The sequence below is a fragment of the Balaenoptera physalus genome, assembly GCF_965194825.1.
Source record: "Balaenoptera physalus genome assembly, chromosome: 4".
In the NCBI taxonomy this organism is placed as follows: Eukaryota; Metazoa; Chordata; class Mammalia; order Artiodactyla; family Balaenopteridae; genus Balaenoptera; species Balaenoptera physalus.
In genome coordinates, this window is record NC_138891.1 from 86185922 (window position 1) to 86206345 (window position 20424).

Below are 20424 nucleotides of genomic sequence, written 5' to 3' on the forward strand. Positions count from 1 at the left end.
CCCTCCCATTATTTCTCTGACCTCCTCTCTAACTGCTCTTCCCCTTAATCAGGCTGCATAAACACTGAACTCTTTACCATTACTCAAAGCACATACACATTCTGCCTCAGGGTCTTTGTACATGTTGTTCCCCCTGTCTGGAGTACTCTTCTGCCAGATGTCAGCTCCTATATACCTGCTTCAGGTCTTTACTCAAATATCCCCTTCTCTGAGAGGCTTCTCTGCCTATCTGCCCATCTATTTAAAATACCTCCCCTCCTTCCCTGCTTTATTTTTTTATCAGCTAACAAGTTATATCTTACATTTAAAAAATGTTTAAATGTAAAATCTACCTTTAAAATATTTCTGGGATCATTTTTCCCTTTTTTCTTTTTTCAGCAAAACACAGAATAGTGTAAGAAATTTAGTTCAACTTCTTTACTTTAGAGATGTGCAATCTGAAAAACCCAAACAATGAACTATTCAAGTCCAAATAGAAAACTGGTTACAGATCCCAAAGTAGAAAGTTTCTATGTAACTGCTGGTCTAACTTATTACTGACAATTTAATAAAGAAGATAAAATATATGTACATTTAAAAAGCTAAATAATGTCTCCAAACAACCATAAAGTAAAGATCACAGGTCAATATGTAATAAAGTACCAAATAATACACACTTATTTACTAAAAGTTCAAAGATTAGAATGTTTGGGGAAAACATCTTGAAGGTCAGGTAGAATTAGCATAGGTAAAAAGAAGGAGAGCAAAAGGCATTTCAGGTGGGGAAATAACGAGAACAAAAGAAGGGAAATAAAAATTTCAGGAACAGTTAACAGACCAGCCTGACTGGAATAAAAGGTTTATGTTACGGCAACAGTGAGAAATAAGGATTAGAGAGACTTAATTTGTGGGTCTTGAAATGAATGCCTAGTGGACTTTATCCTACAAACAATAGGAAATAACCGAAGATTGAGGGAGAACTGTTATGAGAAGAATGATGTTTAACCAATCTAACATTAAGTAGGGGAAGGGATGCAGGCATGAAGAGAAGTTGAAAAGCTCTGGAAATAGTTATGGGTTGAGTGTCAATATGTTACCAGAGTTGTCACCAGACCCTTGCTCAAAACCCACCAACCCTCCTTGGAATAGGAACTAACATATATCTTTAATCACAGGGTCTGGACACAAAGAAAGGAAGCTATAGGAAGAGAAAAACAAAAACCGGATAGAACCAGCTGAAACCAAGATGGCGATGAATCTGAACTCCAAGAGACCCCGAGTCTCTTTCTATACTGATTTTACTACATTAGTGTACTAAATGACACACCTACCAGCGGCCGTGACTGGAAGTGATTGACCAAAAAAGGAGAGAAAAGTGGTGGCATCCCGTTTCCAGGAAAACCTGCCTCTTTCCCAGAAAACTAATGCATATGCATCCCCATCATTAGTCTCACTCCTTCCCCCCATTATCCTTATTCCTTAAAAGCAAATCCGTCTTGCCATTAAGGCGAGAACTTGATTTGTGAACTAAGTTCCCACTTATCCATTCTCTGGCCATTGAATAAAGCTTCTGTTGCTTCAATTTCCGCTTTGGTTTCATTTTTGGGCTGCTGGAACCCTAATGGAAAAAAACCTTCTCTGTGGAGGCAGAGGGCCTCAGTGGGCTAGAGACCGAGCAGGGGTCCATACAACTTAACTGGTAACAAATGGACTCAATTTATTAAATGTTTACTGAGCTCCTACCAAGGAAAAGGTACTGTGTTAAACTTAGGGAATAAAGACTATGAATAAAAGGAGATTTCACTGGCTTTAAACAACTGTACCATAAAACAAAATTACTTAAGTGTTCAAAATGACAACACATTGGGAGCAAAGGAGAAATTGATTCAGATGTGGGAAAAGTGTAAACCATCGGGGATGAGTTAGGGGAACAGGTAACTGGAAAGTAAGTTTCAAGGCTGAGTTAAGTCCAGATAGAAAGAATACAGAAAGAGAGGAAAATCAAACCCTGAGGCTTAGGTATTAAATCAGGCAGGGTAGAGTGGTGTTTTTCAGTCTTTCCGGAGTCATTGAAGGATGGCTACAGAACCCTACACTCCTTGGAATACAATTTGTAATCCATTAACCAAGGTATCAAAGAATTCCAGAGGGGAGTGTAACAATACAGTCATTAACAGTGGATTTCTGGTTTGATACACTTAGTGCCTTCAGAAGGGGGATGGTGTACAGGGATAGCAGGGAAGAATTAAAGAGTGATTAAAGAAACAAGCAAGAGTAAAAACAATTAAAGATCAAAACCATATGGTGATTCACTTTGTTATACAGCAGAAACTAACACAACATTGTAAAGCAATTATACTCCAATAAACAAAAAATAAAAAACAAAAAACACCACATGGCGATATGGGAGATCTGCCAAGTGAGAAGAATATGATCAAAGGGGCAAGAAAAGTACCAATACCTTAAAGATGGTATAAGTGATAAGGTAGAGACTATCATCATTTTGGTCGTTTATTGATAAAGATGAAGTTGGTGTATAAGTCCTTGGAAATCATGGAAAAATAATAATAAATCTGATATTACAGTCACAAATGTCAATGTAAAGGAGGCAAGGATTTTGGTGTCAGTAGGAAAATTGGAGGAAGGGCAAGTTGAGGGAGGAAGTAAAGAAAAGGGGAAACTGGTTTACAGGATTTTCCAGCCTCCTAAAGATGCAGAAGGGAACTGTTGAGTAAGTAGGAGTGGGACTGCAAAAGATTAGAATATAAAAAGATGAAAGTTTTTCTAGAAACTACTTAGATAACAGGGGAAAAAACAAAGTTTAAAGATAAGCATTTATTTGGGAAATGGGTTGGGCAAAGTCTTCAAAGAAGTACTAAACAAGCAAAGGACGTCAAATTTTAATCTCCAGAAAATCAAAGATTTTCAAAGTCAGAAGAGAATTTTATAATAATACAGTCTAACTTCTTCCCCAAATATGGGTATTTCCTATGATACATGATCATCTGCCTATTAAAGTAGAAATATCATGAAATATTGAGTCAGCAGGCTTAGGAAATATCCTGATTCTACCAGTGACATGCTGCAGGAGATCTTGGACAAATCAAAATCTCTTAATATCTTCATTTGAAAAACACGAGTACCACCTACCCTGGGGCTATGATTAAATTACAGTTTGTCAAAATGTTCCTTGTGAGATGTAAAATGCTCACAAAAAATTCATCTGTAATACCTACCATTTAAACAGGGCTTCAATTTTGAAAAAGCCATTCTATTTTTAGAAATCGCCTCTTAGAGAGTTGTTTTGTACCCAACCTAAATCTACTTCCCCAACTTCTACCCTCTGGCCGTTTCTTCCAACTACTGTAGCCACACAGAGTATCTTCCCTCCCCAAGGAATTCTCTTTGGTGTCTTCAACTGTCCCTCAAAGGATAGCCTTTTTCAGATCTTTCTCCCCTGAGGCTACCCTCTTCTGGAAGTATTCAGGATGTCAATGTTTCTTTTAAAACAGAACAAACAAAATTAAAAACTGTATTCTAAATGTCATATGAGTAAGTTCTGAAGAGTACCACTTTCATCTGTTCTGGCTGCTTTCTTTTTATTGAGAAACAGAGACCAAGGCTTTGAGTCAGACAAATGGAGTCTGAAATTATAAATTGTGCCCTTGAGCAAATCAAATTCTTTCAACCTTTTGAGACTCATTTCATCTGTAAAATCTACTGGGATTGTTGTGACGCACCTAACAGTAAGTCTAACAGAAAAGTATTACTGATGACTACTAACTTTATTCTGTTAGTACAAGCTAATATTGCCTATATTTCTAAAAAGAACTTAACATATTCTTATCTTCTTGTTATATGAACCAAATCTAGTCAAGTGGCTAGTTTTTTTCTTAGCTATTATGTGTATTTTACCATAACTTTATTTTCTAAAACTAAGTAGATTTTATTTTAAGCATCAGTGATATGCCAGGTGCTGTATCATAGATTGAAAATACTGTGGAGTAAGAATAGTTACAACAGGGTAACAAATGTGCTCTCATAGAGCAGTGCAGAGTGATTTAGAAGAGGCATCTAACCTTGACTTGGGCAGGACAAGAGTGACTTAGAGGAGGCTAAGCTGAAACTTGAAAGATGAGGAGGCATTAGAGTATACAGTAGAACTTTCTTACAGATGCTTTAAATCTCTTAGGGTTCATGAAGGTGTTCTAGAATGTTCATGAGGCAATAACAGTATCTGTTCTGATTTTTAAACACAGGTGTTTACATACTTTCCCTTTTAAACAACAACAAGAGCCTCCAAATGTATGAGCAATAATTAGTGGAAATCAAATGAGTTTGTTCATGATTCAGCTGCCTTGTGGATTTATCACTCAGCTGGATAATCCTAGCCACCATAGGAAACTGATGATTCTACAGTTTTAAACTTTATTTTTAGGCATATATTGTTTAATTTATGCCAAAGGCAGCAGGCATTAGGAACAGTGATAGCAAACTAATAAGTGAACCAAGAGCCTAAGTGATAATACTATAAATTCACTTAAATATACTTTTCACCAGATCCACAAATTTCCATTCATCTGATTAATATTCTTATAGCAAATCAAGATGATTCTACTTTTTAAAAAGTCAGTGTTGGGCTTCCCTGGTGACACAGTGGTTGAGAATCTGCCTGCCAATGCAGGGTTCGAGCCCTGGTCTGGGAAGATCCCACATGCCGCGGACCAACTAGGCCCGTGAGCCACAACTACTGAGCCTGCGCGTCTGGAGCCTGTGCTCCGCAACAAGAGAGGCCGCGATAGTGAGAGGCCCGCGCACCGCGATGAAGAGTGGCCCCTGCTTGCCACAACTAGAGGAAGCCCTCGCACAGAAACGAAGACCCAACACAGCCAAAAATTAAAAAAAAAAAAAAAAAAAAAAGTCAGTGTTTACAACAGCCAAGATATGGAAGCAACCTAAATGCCCATCAATAGATGAATAGGTAAAGAAGATGTGGTATACAAATATAATGGAATATTTCTCAGTTATAAAAAAGAACGAAATCTTGCCATTTTCAACAACATGGACCTAGAGGGTATTATGCTTAGTGAAATAAGTCAGACAGAAAAGGACAAATACTGCATGAGTTCACTTAAATGTGTAATCTAAAAAACAAAACAGGACTTCCCTGGTGGCCCAGTGGTTAAGACTCCGCACTTCCACTGCCAGGGGCACAGGTTCCATCCCTGGTCAGGGAACTAAGATCCCGCATGCTGCACTGCGCAGCCAAAAGAAAAACAAAACAAAACAAAACAAATGAAGAAACATAACAAAACACAAACAGAGTCATGGATACAGAGAACAAACAGGTGGTTGCCAGAGGGGAAAGAGGTGGGGGAAGGAAAGAAATGCGAGATTAAGAGGTACAAACTTCCAGTTGCAAAATGAATGTCACAGGCATGAATGTACAGTGTGGGGAATATAGTCAATAAGTATAAAACTGGAAGGAAAAAAAAAGTCAATGTTAAGAGGAGAAAAACATGATGATGGTCACAAGTAATTTAGCTTTTTGTACACCATTGTATGATATGCAGAGAAGTGGTTACAAATACATTCAAAAACCAGCTCTTAACACATCTTTCATGATAAAATAAGAAAATTATGAAAACACCAGTTTTTAAAGTATAAAATGTAGGAATTCCAAGCACTTTTGTCCATTTTTGATGCTTCAACATGTTAAATTTTAATCTCGGCTTCAGCAACTCAGACCTTTATATTTGCTGTGCCCTGCCTAGAATGTCTTTTCCTCACTCTCATGAAATAGTCCCTCTCTTCCCATTGTCATCCTCGATGCTCTTACCCTGCTTTTCTTCATAGAACTTTTAACTACCTGAAAGAATATTTTTTCTTTTTAATTTACTTGTTTACTGTGTTTAGTATAAGCATCTGTATCACTCCCTAGAATACTTAGTTTCATGAGGGTAAAGAAAACAGTGCCTGGGCAAAGAAAATAAGCACTCAGTTAATAGTTACTGAATAACTTCATACCCCCTAATACCATCTCCATTTTACAAATGTGGAAACTGAAGAATGGAGGTGTAAGTAACTTTGCCCAAGATCACAAAACCAGCAAACAGTAAAGGTGGGATTATGAACCGAGGCAGTCTGACTCCAAAGCCTATGCTCTTTAAGCACTGCACTCTGCCTCCTCAATTAACTAGGCTGATTTCTATTGTATATATCTAAACAATCCTATGTGGTACAGAGGACAATAGTCTCTACCTCAAGACTATATGTTTTATCTTATTAGACACAGAGCTGCAACATTCAGATTCCACTTCAAGGAATTGGATAGCCAACAGTTGTCAGCCCTTCAGGGTCGGCCTCAGATGCAGAGAGCTGCCTTGCCCACATTCACACCCTTCACAGAGCAACTTGCACCGGGTGACTGAGCAAAGTGGGGGTATAAAGAAAGGCCCAGCCCTATCACCCCAATGCGGGACATGTCACAAGCAATAAATGCTCACTCCAGATCATCCCCCCTGGTCAGCTGAGGCTTTGTCGGGCTTGCATTGCATTTGCACTTCTTTCCCAGACCAACTCTGTTTCCGTCCCCTTCCTTTCACATGTGTTGATCCTTAAGAAAATCTTATACACCAGACTCCTTTTAGACATCTGATTCCAGAGAACCTTAAATACTTACAATGAACAAACTGAATAATTACTCCCTGGATAATTGAAACTTAGACTCACACTTGAAGCACTACAATTTTTGGCCTGTTTTCTGTCTTAGTAATCTTGTAATTAGTTACTTTGTGAAATGGAAAACAATACAAAAGTGGGTTTAGAAAGCACGGCCCAATAGGCAATTCTCTGGCTAAGGTTCCCATACAACGGAAGCCTTAGTTTCTGAAAGGAACTTGCTCCTCCTCCTTCAACATAAACCTTAGATACAGCCCATCACCGGTAGTCACAGGAAAAGAAGTCTGAAGTACTATTTTCTGATATTGGAAAATATGTTTTCCTGGTCCATAAGTTTCAGGCTCCAACCTCTTAACAGTTAAACACTTTGAGAAACTTCCAAGGATCAGTCCAAGGTAACAGGCTTTCTTGAACATTAAAATCTGCAATTCCCACAGCACAAATATAAGGATATATATATATACACACACACACACACACACACATATATATATAGATAATATACTTCTAAAGCTTTTTCATCAAAGCACCCCAGTTGCAGAAAAACAAGTAAGCACTAAAGTAATAAATACCTCCCCAACACTTCCCCAGAATCTTGACAGACAACAGGATGTTACAGCAGTCTACTGTAAGCAGCCAAATTTCTTTGTCTGCTCTTATTTACCCTCTTAATCCAAACAAGCTTTGCCCTCTACTTCATCATACACAATGTGTGTTTTACAAGAAAAATATGGAAGTGTTTCCTCCCCACAAATAAAATAAAAACGATAAATTAGGTAGACATATTATATTGACAACCACTGAATAGGGCAAAGCATATAGCAGTTTGATAGACATGGTCATACAACATACTAATTTGTATCCATTAACCACCCTTCATTGTTATCTATGAAAAGAGTGAAAATAAAAATACCGCACTAAAATCTTCTGCTTCACTACTGAATGCTTATGTCTCTATGTGAAAAAGCACAGGCCTTTTCTCTTTTTTTGGCCATGCGCACGGCTTACGGGATCTCAGTTCCCCAACCAGGGACTCAACCCATGCCCTCGGCAGTGAAATCGTGGAGTCCTAGCCACTGGGCTGCCAAGGAATTCCCAGCGTAGGCTTTCAAAAATGTTAAGACAACAACCTCCCAAAACAGTTTAACTTGCTATAAGCAAATGATACTGCAAGTCAGATTATACTGAAAGTTAATCTTATGCCAAATGTCCATAAGATCCAAACTATCATGATATGATTTAATCCTACATGAAGTTTTATGTGCTATGTAATAACTCCTTTCTAATATGATATGCAGCTATCATTGTTGCTTTCAATCGTTTAAAAAATAAAAGCATGATATTTACTTTAAAAACAGCTGCTTTCACGAAAACAATGTGTTATATGTACCTGCACTCATAGAGAAATCAACTCGATTATATTTTTAAAATTGGCTTTAGCTGTTGGACTCCTCTTTTAAGGATAAAAAGTAAATGCAATTAAAACCAAGCTTCTAGGGACTTCCTTGTGGTGCAGTGGTTAAGAATCCGCCTGCCAATGCAGGGGACACGGGTTCAATCCCTGGTCTAGGAAGATCTCACATGCCGCGGAGCAACTAAGCCCGTGCGCCACAACTACTGAGGCTGCACTCTAAAGCCTGTGAGCCACAACTACTGAAACCCACACGCCGCAACTACTGAAGCCCGCACTCCACAACAAGAAGCCACCGCAATGAGAAGCACACAAACCGCAAAGACGAATAGCCCCCACTCACCGCAACTAGAGAAAAGCCCGCACACAGCAATGAAGACCCAATGCAGCCAAAAAAAAAAAAAATCCAAAATTCTAATAGTCACAAACTGTAACCACCCCCCATATCTGTGAAAGATTAAAAAAAAACCAAAAAAACAAAAAACCCTGCTGTAGAAGGGGAAAAATCCAGATAGCACAGGCAACCATCCGATCTAATGAGTCACCAGTCTCTCCCCCAAACGCTGCAGAACACTGCAGTGGCAAATCACAACACCAGAGGCCCAGTTTTGTTCCTTCTGTTTTACAAGATCCCTTACAAATTGCTACTGGTTAATGCACTATACCTAGCAATTTCATTAGTCGAGAAATGTTTTCACTACCAGTCTTGGATGATACAATTGTTGGAGGCAAGGGTAAGGTGTTATGTAAAAGCTAAATACCAAGGTTCTAAGACAATATTTATTTACATACAAAATCCTTAATTGATACCGGGGCACTTCATTGATACTTAACATAACGCTTGGAAATATACATCCTATCCAACTGACTGAAGACTATCTTTGGAAATAATAGATTTTTTTTTTTTTAAGATGAAGAAGAATCTAGTTGATTAAAAGCAAATACTTATTTTCATACACAGTTTACCTTCTTGGAGAAAGGCATCAAGAATCTGTCTAATATTTTTATGCTTGCTATAAATTATAACGAAAGTTATAGAATTGGTAGAATTCCAGCTAACAGCACTACCTTATATTCATATAGTACAAAATCATTTTGTGAAGCACTTTTCTATTCATTTTATTTAACCTACCTCCCTAGCAACACCATTAGAAAGGCTTATGTGGCAGATTACTGACTAGCATAACTAGTTCCCCCTTTTTATCTTGTTAGGAAAACCCTAAATTGGTTCAAATTTTGGTAGACACATCAAGGTAATTCCAGGTCCCCTGTCAATGACTGGTTTGGAAATGAGCATGTTATGATGTTCTGACCAATAAGGGGTAAGGCAAAGTCTACTGGGGAGCTTCTGGGAATGATTTCTTTGCTCTCTTAAAATACACAGGCCATGAAAAACACTTTTTCCCTTGGGATCTGGTCATCTGCATGGGACATGCAGCCATCTTGGGACCTTGAAAGAAGCAAATCTAAGCAGACAGGCCACCTTGCTAAGGACAGCAAAACCGAAAGACAGAAAGCATCTGGGTCCTTGTTGCCTTTATAACATTACAGAAAGGAGAGGATTTCAAGAATAAATATTTTTATATGGTATACATATTTCATGGTGTTATTTTTTTAAAAATGAATAGGCCAAAAGGCTAAGAATAAAGGCAACTATAAGGTCATTACTTAAATAGTTCACAAAAAATTACTTGAGATGGACTACAAGGAAATATGCAGACAAAAGTGGGAATCAGAGTAGAGAAGTATAGAAAGATCACAGATGGCAAACTGGACTAACAGAATCAGAAAACATTTATTCCTACTACAATAAAGGCACACACAGATAACACCCTTTCACTTATTAAAATACAACTAATCCTGTAAAAGAAATAGTAAAGATAAAAGCTAGGGTGGGGCTTCCCTGGTGGCGCAGTGGTTGAGAGTCTGCCTGCCAATGCAGGGGACACGGGTTCGAGCCCTGGTCTGGGAGGATCCCACATGCCGCGGAGTGACTAAGCCCGTGAGCCACAATTGCTGAGCCTGCGCGTCTGGAGCCTGTGCTCTGCAACGGGAAAGTCCACGATAGTGAGAGGCCCGCGCACCGCGATGAAGAGTGGCCCCCACTTGCCGCAACTAGAGAAAGCCCTCACACAGAAACTAAGACCCAACACAGCCATAAATAAATAAATAAGTAAATAAAAAATTAAAAAAAAAAAATTTCTAAAAAAAAAAAAAAAAGCTAGGGTGGACAATCAAGCTGGGAATAGAATTCAAATCTTATTGGCTACATATTCTTATGCTTTGATGACAAGCTTATCCATAAACAATTTTGATAGCATTTCTAGAAATAAACAATCACAGATTCCTTTCACTTCAAAATTTTATAAATAAAATTGGGTTATACTGAGGTGATAATCCAAAGCATTAACCAGAATAACAAAATACTCTATTTAGTGTATAAGTTCTATGGTTTGAATTTATAGGCTAGAAGCCTATGACCAATGGTAGAACTGTCATATGAACAGACTCAAGTATCCCTGCCTTCAGGGAGCATAAATTTATCATTTTCTTACTCTCTTCCCTCCATATAGCATGGAGCCTTGCACAGCAGTAACTCAATAAAATGTTCTGATATTAAAAACAGATAAACTACTAATTGTTAAGCACATATCACACTCCGGGCATTATGTTAAAAAATAAACACATCTCATTTAACCCTTAACAACAGTCCTAGGAGGCAGGTATTATTTGATTAGTAAACAGGTTTTGAGACTTTAAGCAACCCACTCAAGATTAGAGCTATGGAGTGGAGAAGCCCAAATTTAGTCTGATTTTAACATCTAAGCATTTATAATAATAACAAATAATTCAGAAGACCTTATTTAGACAGTAGCTTTAACCTCTATTACCTTAAAAAAAAAAAAAAAAAGCCCAGGATGCCTCTTTTCCATTATTAACTGACTCTATGTTAGAATGGCAAAGAATAATATGCAGGCAAAAGGGAGAAGATGAAAAAGAGATGATGTAACAGATCATTCACAAACTAAAGAGCAAGTAGTAAAACAACCAAGAATTGACTGTTTCTAGAATATCCATCTCCTAAAGAACTAAGATTTTTTTTTTTTAAACTTTTGGGTTTATTTATTTATTTATGGCTCCGCTGGGTCTTCGTGTCTGTGCGAGGGCTTCCTCCAGCTGCGGCAAGCGGGGGCCACTCTTCATCGCGGTGCGCGGGCCTCTCACCATCGCGGCCCCTCCCGCTGCGGAGCACAGGCTCCAGACGCGCAGGCTCAGCAACTGTGGCTCACGGGCCCAGTTGCTGCGCGGCATGTGGGATCTTCCCAGACCAGGGCTCGAACCCGTGTCCCCTGCATTGGCAGGCAGACTCTCAACCACTGCGCCACCAGGGAAGCCCAAGAACTAAGATTTTTAAAGAACAACACACAATGCTGTGTTTTATTAATGCCTAGAGCTTTATAACACAAACATAAAAAACTGATAATAATAGTAAAAATAAATTTAACTGTGAAGTAAATGGGCATATTTGGAACTAATAAGAATATTAATGAAAACAGACTCAATATAATTTTGCTACACGGAATAGTAGTAGAAAATTTCTGGTTAATAGACTGTCATAAATTTGGAATAATAAAATTACCTGAAACAGTATCTGAGAAATTCCTCTTATTTTTCTTATAAGATAAAACTTATTAAAGAGTTAAAAGTTATAGTGAAGCTAACATTAATATCCCATAAGACTTCTATGTGAATTTTTAGAATATTTCTTGATTTCAGGTTACAAAGAAAAAAATGTCACTGATTTTATATTTTAACTTACCAAGAACGTAAAAGGCCAAGAAGATAGCTAAATGATACAAACAGTAAAGAAAATAAGCATTTGTTACATACTTTTGCTTAAAATTTATTTTCAGAAGCAATATGCTTATAATTTTAAAAATACCCAAAGAAAAGTCTCACAACTTGAATATTGTTGACTTTAATGTTATTTCCTCACAATTTTTTATATAATTGTAATCAATACTGTAATACAACTTTACATATTTTAATAAGTATCATCTTAAACTGTATGATAGTCCATTAAATGGATACCATAGTTTATTTAATAATTCTCTTTAAACTACAGTACCCCACTTTTTGTTATTTATATTTTTTATGGCTTCCCATTTTTTGCTATTTTTATTTTTTACGCTTTGCTAGTATACTTTCATTCACTTTAACTTACTGACTAGGTGAAACCAAGGTAAGGCAACCAACTAAGGATTCATATGAATCCTCTTACGCTGCTGTCTCACAAGAGCAATTCTTACATACACACTCTCCTACCTAGAAGTACTACCATATTTCATCTAATCTAAGATACCATCAATTATAACATATTCCTTTATTTGATGTACTACTAAGAGAAAAACCAACACATTAAACTAAGGCACTCCAGAAACTGCAGGACAGACACTAACTTCAAAGGTATGAGACATGGGGGGAAAAAAGTATGTCCTAGAAACGACAATATATGGTATTAGAACTAAATACAGCACAATAATGTTTATATATAAAGTGGTCAGACTTGCCAACCTTTATTGGAATAAAAACCTAAGAGACAGAAAAACAAGATCTCTGAACTGCTAGAATGACAGTCTTAAAGCTTCTGTACATTGCAGGAGAACTTTGTATAGTCTTATTGACTCAATTTATGCACAATTAAAAATTATTACCTAGTATTTTAGACCACTGCAGATTTAAAGTAACAAATCATTAAAGAGCTACACTCAAAGAATAAATAGAAGAGACAAGGAAAGATTTTATGAATTGATTAATGGCCATGAGAATGACCTATAAGCATCAAAGAAAGGTCAATTTGGGTTTATTATTTTGTAAGAAATGTGGGAAGCAATTTGGCAATACACAAGGCCTTTAAAAATATTCAAACCTTTTGATTTGTAAATTGTACTTCTGGAAATATATCTGACATGTGGATAAGGATTTATTTATATATGTGTTATTTATTTATGTATTATTTATTTATTTATTTATTTATTTCTGCCTGCCTGCCTGCACTGCGCGGCTTGTGGGAATCTTAGTTCCCCAACCAGGGATTGAACCCGAGCCCTCAGCAGTGAAAGCATGGAGTCCTAACCACTGGACCGCCAGGGAATTCCCTATGTGTTTATTTTAACATTATAATAGTGAAAAACTAGAAATATTTTAAAAATCCAATAATGATAAAAAATGAAGTATTAGTTTATTTCAAATCCTACAGTCTTCCCCCCCAAAAGTATTTAATAATAACAATAACAATACTAATAATAATGAAATTTCTGGGGTTAAACAGTCTATATAACTCCAGGTTCACATTGCCGAGGACTGTCCTTAACAAATTTTCTTCTGAGAGGATCCTTACTCTTCATGGGCTTTGAGCATTGCAATGGCTCTTCGGCTTTTGGATAGGTTTTCTCAGGCCTATGAGTTGCTTGTAATTATTTTTTTTTAAATGCCAACAGTCTTGTATGACAACTATCCCTTTCAAAAGCAGTCAACCCAGAAATTTTACGACTACTTAAAAATAAACTATTGCTCAAAATACCTAGAAACTTCTCTTGAAAACTGCCTACAATTACCATACCACTCTTTTGAACGTTAACTGAGAAATTTCCTTGATTGCTTTGCCAAGAAAACACATCATGAGCAGGCCAAACACAAGCAATGCACGTATTTGAGAATGATATACACAGGAGAAGAGCCAGCATCAGCAGTGTTGCAGTAAAAGTGCTACTACACCTTGTGTTATAAAATCATGCTTACATATTCAAATGGATCTGTCCTGTCATTTATTTCATGGACGGGATAGAAAAGAAAGAAGATTCACAAACTGTGCGAAGGCTTATTAACTCAATGTTTAAAAGGAACCATCACCCTAACTAGGTTTACCTCCAACTCAGGAATTCATAAAATCTCTGCAATAAAATAAAAATATGACATAAAGCATAAACTGGGGACAAAAGAGGAAAAGAACACTGCTTAATATACATAGGTGAAAAGACACTTCACAATCTGGATTTAAAGATATGACTTCAGTCAAAGTCCACAGACTGAATTCAGAGGGCAAGAAATTTGCATTTCTAACAGTCTGCCTAGTATTCTATGATTAATAACAACCAGGGTTTATTTAACTAAATTGGCTGTGGGGAGAGAAGGACTTAATCACAGATGGAGGTTTTCAATAGTATGGTTTGCTAAGGAATTAACTTCCAGTTCCCCCTGGTATGTGCTCACAGCCTTCAATATTGTTCTTCTGTAGCATTTACCACTGCTGTAATTAAAAATCTGGGAACAGAATTTTTCAGTGTCTGTCTCTACTGCCAGACTTTAAGTGTGAGGAAAACAGGGACCACACCTGCTTTCTTCAATGAGTACCCCAATTAGATAGTAAAGCGCCTTGACACACAGTAGGCAATTACTAAATATTGCTCAGAGACAGTACTGGCAAAGGTGTGTGGGAAATAGGCACACGCCTTCACTGACTGAAAACTGATACAACCCCTTTGAAGTGCACTGAATATACATTCGGGCCTAATGCCCAACGGCCAAGGTTTTAAAAATCAGTATTTACCTGAGGCCAAAGCTGAAGCCAAATATTACCATCATAGAATGACCTTTTGATTTAAAAGAATAAAAATGTTTGTTAAAAGTTTAAAATGTTATAGTTTTAGTGGTTATTTTGTTTGATGTTATAAATGCTAGAACACCAAATAATTATACAAAGAATAGATAAAATCTTGTCTCCATTATTCTGCCTGGTATTATTATTTAAAATTTTACAAACAAATATTAGCTCAAAAAGGCTATACAGGGACTTCCCTGGTGGTGTGGTGGTTAAGAATCCGCCTGCCAGTGCAGGGGACACGAGTTCGAGCCCTGGTCCAGGAAGATCCCACATGCCGCAGAGCAACTGAGCCTGTGCGCCACAACTACTGAGCCTGCGCTCTAGAGCCTGAGTACCCCAACTGCTGAGCCCGCGTGCCACAACTACTGAAGCCCGCGTGCCTAGAGCCCGTGCTCCGCAACAAGAGAAGCCGCCACAATGAGAAGCTTGCACACTGCAACAAAGGGTAGCCCCCGCTCGCCGCAATTAGAGAAAGCCCGCGCAGCAAGGAAGACCCAACGCAGCCAAAAACATAAAAATAAATTTATTAAAAAAAAAAAGGCTATACAACCACACACAGAAATGGACAACTGACTAAAATGGGCAATTTTACACAATTAAAATGATGGGCAAGAGATCTGAAGATATACTGCACAAAGAAGACCCATGAATGGCAAATAAATACATGAAAATATGCTTAATATTAGGAAAACGCAAAGGAAAACCACAATGAAATGCCACTCCATACATAGCGGGGCTAAAATTTTAAAAGACTGACCACAGGAAGTGTTGGTGAGGATGTAGAACTAGAACTCTCACGTAATGCTGGTAGGAATGTAAAATGTACAACCACTATAAAAAACAATCTGGCAGTTTCTTAGAAAGTTAAGCATACACCTATCATATGACCCAGTCATTCTACTCCTTGGTATTTACCCATGAGAAATGAAAGCTTACGTCCAAACAAAGACTTCTACATGGATGTTCATAGCAGCTTTATTCGTAACAGCCAAAAAGCAGAAACACAACCCAAATATCTATCAACAAGTGAAGGGATAGACAAATTGTGGCATTTGTGGTATACAGTGAATACTCAGCAATAAAAAGAAATGCATCATTGAAACATGTAAAAGTAAGAGGTAGACCCCCCCGCCCTGGGTAAAGGGTTCCATTTATATAAAACTCTAGAAAATACAAACTAACCTACAGTGATAGAAAAGAGATCAGTGGTTCCTTGGGGACGGGCAGTGGGGAGGTCCACTCCCCCACTATGGAAGGAAGGGATTACAAAGAGGCACGAGGAAATTTCTTTTGAGGGTGATGGATATGTTCACGATATTGACTGTAGTGATGGTTTCATGGGTGTATACATGTATCAAAATGTCAAACAGTACACCTGAAATATGTTTGCAATTATGTCAATTATACCTCAATAAAACTTTTTTTAAAAAGCACAAAGTATTGACAATATGACTCCTGTAAGGGCATAATGCTTACACAGAACACATCATATTCACTTTTGTTTTTACTTGTCAACAGTTACAGAAGACTACATGATGTTATGTATACCTATGATGCTAATAAGAGAACCTTAACCCCAGGAATACTGTAGGGGGAACAGCTGAAAACCACCACACAGGCTTTTGTCTGTTTAGAATGAACTTATGTGGCTCTTGATAAGGCTGTGTGGGCATCCACTTGTCCAGTCAAGTTCGGCAAATCCTGAGAATTTCCACAGTCCCTTAACAGCTCAGGAGTATATTAGTCAGAAATGCCTCTAAAGTACTTACTCATTTTTGTTTCAGAACAGGGCTTAATGGCAATATCTTGGGTGAGGATTTAGGAATCTTATCTTGAACTGTTGAGCCATGAGACATGAGGCATAGAAGGGTTTGTCCTCCAAGATTCAGGCTCAGCTCTAATATTTTGAATATCAAAGTTCCTATGGTGCAATGATTCATTTGGAGGGTGAAGGTAGAGGGAGTTCTTGTCTGTTGTTTTATTCTTCTCTGAGGTAGAAATAGTTTACAATAAAGAATTAATAGTCTTTATCATTGCCTATTTTTAGGAACTTCCCCCACCCTCCTTATCCAACAGCATCTTTGGGTGAGGATGAGATCATATTTAAAACACACACACACCACTGAACAATAGCAGGTACTATAAATCTACATTCAAGCACTGCAGGTGTACCAAGTTGGGACTTGAGCATTCTGTACTTTAAGGGTCTGTTTTGGATCACATTGAAGAGTTTGGGTGTCACTTAGCCTATTCTTTGGATTAATAAGAGATACTTTTCTTTCTTGAAACAAATGAAATAGAGCACACTGAACAGAAGTATGTTATATTCAAAATTATTTGTGGATATTGTAACTCATCTTAATAGTCCCTCACTGTCTGATTCTGCATTATCTAAGACTAGGACTTATAGAGTGACAACCCATTTTTCACAAGATACAGTTATTCTTACATTTAGCTAGCTATCACACTCTCAATGTTCATATTAATTGGCAATCTGATTCCCTATGTATTATTTGAGAGCTCTAACATAATTGTTTCGGTATATAAAATCAGCAACTTTCACAATTATTAACAACGGTAGTATTTTACTTTTAATAATTTACATTCAAACTTCAATTGATAGAATTTCAAGGTATGAGTCACATAAACAGCACTTCAAGTTATATCTAGAATGCTTACCATTATTTGAAAGTAACAAAACGTCATGACATTTGTCAGACCTTGTTCTCATACTGACACTGTTATACTGATTAGATATGGGGTAACCTATGCTATCACATGATGGTAGATCACACGTAATTCAGGGATGCTAGAAATGTTAAAGGCATTCAGCTATTCAGCTTCCCGAAGACTCAAGCTAAATGGGCAGATTTTGGCAAAATACTGAGGACAAACCTGACCTTCAGTGCATCCCTAAATTGGACAATAATTTGGCAATACCCACCAAAATTCAAAATCCTTTGACCCACCTCTTCCATTTTTAGGAATTTACTTTATGTGTACAAAATGTGCTATTAACAAAATAATCTATTACAGCACTGTTTCTTACAGCAAAAGACTGGAATGTCCATTAATATGGAGACTACGCAGTTAAATAACTTTTAGTAGTCTGAGAGCTGTGGTGTTAAGATAGTAATCTCTGGAAAAAGACTCTCTGGGTTCAACTCCAGAGTCCTATTACTTATGAACTGTGTGACATTGGTGGGCATTTAACCACTCAAAGCCTAAACTGCCTCATCTGTTAAATGGGGATAAAAATAATACCTATCTCATAAGGTTGTTGCGAGCCTTGCATGACTTAATTCAAGAAAAGTGCCTGATACAGGAGTAAACTCTCAAAAAATTGTTGTGTAGGATGATGATGGTACATCAGTACAAGTGAATACTAGACTATTATTAAAAAGAATGTGGCATCTTTAACTGTATCAATGTGGAAAAATCTCCAAGGTAACATTGTTAAATGAAAAATGTAAGGCCCGGGAATAACATGACAAAATGCTACCTTTGTGAACAAATACATGAAAAAAAAGAGTAAGGATGGAGAGAGGGGGAGAAAACGCACACATGTATGAATATAAAAATTTTACTGTATTTGTACATGTATTATCCATTCAACTTAGTTAAAAATACTGAGTGATTCGATGAGGGCTAAACCAATTAAGCCAAGTGATAAAATTACTATATATACCTAATTAACTGAGCAAAGAGCATAGTAACTAAATAATAATGGCAAATGTGTACATGGCTGTTATTATGTAACAGTCGTTCTAATCACTTTTCTTATATTATTCATTTAATCCTCACAACACTTAATGAAATAAATATACTCTTAATATCCTTATTTTAAAGCTGAGAAAAATGCAATACAGAAACATAAAAGAAACTTCCCCAAAGTCACACTGCTAAGAAGTAACAGAGCCAGGGTTTGAGCCAGTCTGGCTCCAGTACCTACACCCCTAACCTCCTTGCTTGCTATGTTGCCTCTCAATACTACTCTAAAATTACTTTTTATTTACATATATCCCAACTCTTTTCAAAAGGAATTTGTACATTCCTCAAAAAATGAAAAACAGAACTCCCATATGAACCAGCAATTCCACTCCTGGTTATTTATTTAAAGGAAACAAAAACACTAACTAGAAAAGGTATATGCACCCCACTAAGTTCATTGCGATATTACTGACAATAGCCCAGATATGGAAGCAACCTAAGTGTCCATCAACAGAAAAATGGATAAAGATGATGTGGTGTGTGCATACAATGGAACATTAGCCGTAAAAAAGAATGAAATCTTTCCATTTGCAACAACAGAGATGGACCTACAGGGTATTAGTGAAATAAGTCAGACAGAGAAAGACAAATACTGTATGATTTCAGTTATATGTGTAATTTAAAAAACAAAACAAATGAACAAACAAAACAGAAACAAAGTCATAGATACAGAGAACAAACAGGTGGTTGCCAGAAGGAAGGGGATTGAGGGAGGAAAGAAACATGTGAGGGAGATTAAGAGGTACAAACTTCCAGTTGCAAAATAAATGAGTCACAGGTATGAAATGTATAGCGTAGGGAATATAGTCAATAAGTATGTAATATCTTTGTATGGTGACATGTCGTAACTAGACTTATTGTGATTATTTTAAAATGTATAGAAATATCGAATCACTATGTTGTGTAGCAGGAACTAACATAGTATTTGCTTTAAGTCAATTATACTTCGAAAACAAACAAATTCATAGAAAAAGAGATCAGATTTGTGATTACTAGAAATAAGGGAGCAGGGGGAGGGGTAACTGGATGAAGGTGGTCAAAAGGTACAAACTTCCAGTTATAAATAAGTGCTAGGGATGTACTGTATAACATGATATATAATTACATTACTGAATGTTAAATATGAAAGTTGTTAAGAGAGTAAATCCTAAGAGTCTTCATCACAAGAAAAAAAAAATTTGTTTAACTTTCCTTAATTTTGTATCTACATGAGATGATGGATGTTTACTAAACTTACTGTGGTCATCATTTCATGATGTATGTAAGTCAAGTCATTATGCTGTACACCTTAAACTTATACAGTGCTGTATGTCAATTATATCTCAATAAAACTGGAGGGGAAAAATGTGTACAGTTTACAATAAAGAACATATACATAATTAAGTTAGTAAAACTGATAAGGAAAAGGGGAAACAAAAAATATCAACACGAGAAACAAATACAAATGCTTTAAACATGCAACAAATCTCACTCTAAAGCAGGGGTCCCTAACCCCTCGGAACCCAGCCGCACAGCAGGAGGTGAGTGGCAGGCCAGCGATCGAAGCTTCATCTGCCGCCTGACCCCTCCCCCACTCCCCCCCCTCCGCTGCCACTCACCCCGTCTTCGTAAAAACTGTCTTCCATGAAACCGGTGCCGGATGCCAAAAAGGTTGGGGACCGCTGCTCTAAAGCATCTGTCATTTTCTATTACGGCTTTGAATGATATATTAATTTCAGATTCTTAAAAGGACTGAAATCAAGTATTAAATAACTTAATTTTGCTTCTTTACAGGCATTCTTATTTGAAGCTTTCTAAAGAGAGTTAACGTTGTATCTAGTTTTTTTATTCACCAAAATCCAAATGTGGACTTTCCCTTATGCTGACCGTCATACGATTACGTCAGGTAACAGACCCATAATTGTGCAATATGCTCTAT

The 20424-nt window shown here is 37.2% G+C and overlaps 1 protein-coding gene across 4 annotated transcripts in view; it reads right to left on the reverse strand.

The window, feature by feature from the left end:
* Positions 1-20424, reverse strand: part of ATP6V1A (ATPase H+ transporting V1 subunit A) — a 57956-nt gene that overhangs the window by 30101 nt on the left and 7431 nt on the right. Inside the window, exon 1 of one of the 4 annotated variants that reach the window (XM_082460181.1) lies at positions 11892-11918. The exons of 2 other annotated variants lie outside the window; for them this stretch is intronic. The gene's annotated coding sequence lies outside the window, so the exon portion shown is untranslated. Of the gene's footprint in view, positions 1-332; positions 355-11891; positions 11919-20424 lie in introns of those variants that run through there. One more of the 4 variants, XM_082460182.1, reaches the window with a different exon arrangement.